The sequence below is a fragment of the Sinocyclocheilus grahami genome, unplaced genomic scaffold, assembly GCF_001515645.1.
Source record: "Sinocyclocheilus grahami isolate Dianchi unplaced genomic scaffold, SAMN03320097.WGS_v1.1 scaffold1195.1, whole genome shotgun sequence".
Lineage (NCBI taxonomy): Eukaryota > Metazoa > Chordata > Actinopteri > Cypriniformes > Cyprinidae > Sinocyclocheilus > Sinocyclocheilus grahami.
In genome coordinates, this window is record NW_015506374.1 from 101,820 (window position 1) to 102,042 (window position 223).

A 223-nucleotide genomic window follows, 5' to 3' on the forward strand; every position below is an offset into this window, starting at 1 on the left:
TATATATGGTTTATGAGGACACAAATGTGTATAATGACATGGGTATTACAACATAAACATGGTTTATGAGAACACTTCCTCTGTCCTCATAAACCAAAAGGCTTAAAAAACATACTAAATGGTGTTTAATTAAATAGTTTAGGGGTATGGTTGGTGTAGGGCAATAGAAAATACGGTCTGTACAGTATAAAAACCATTACGCCTATGGAGAGTCCCCACTTTT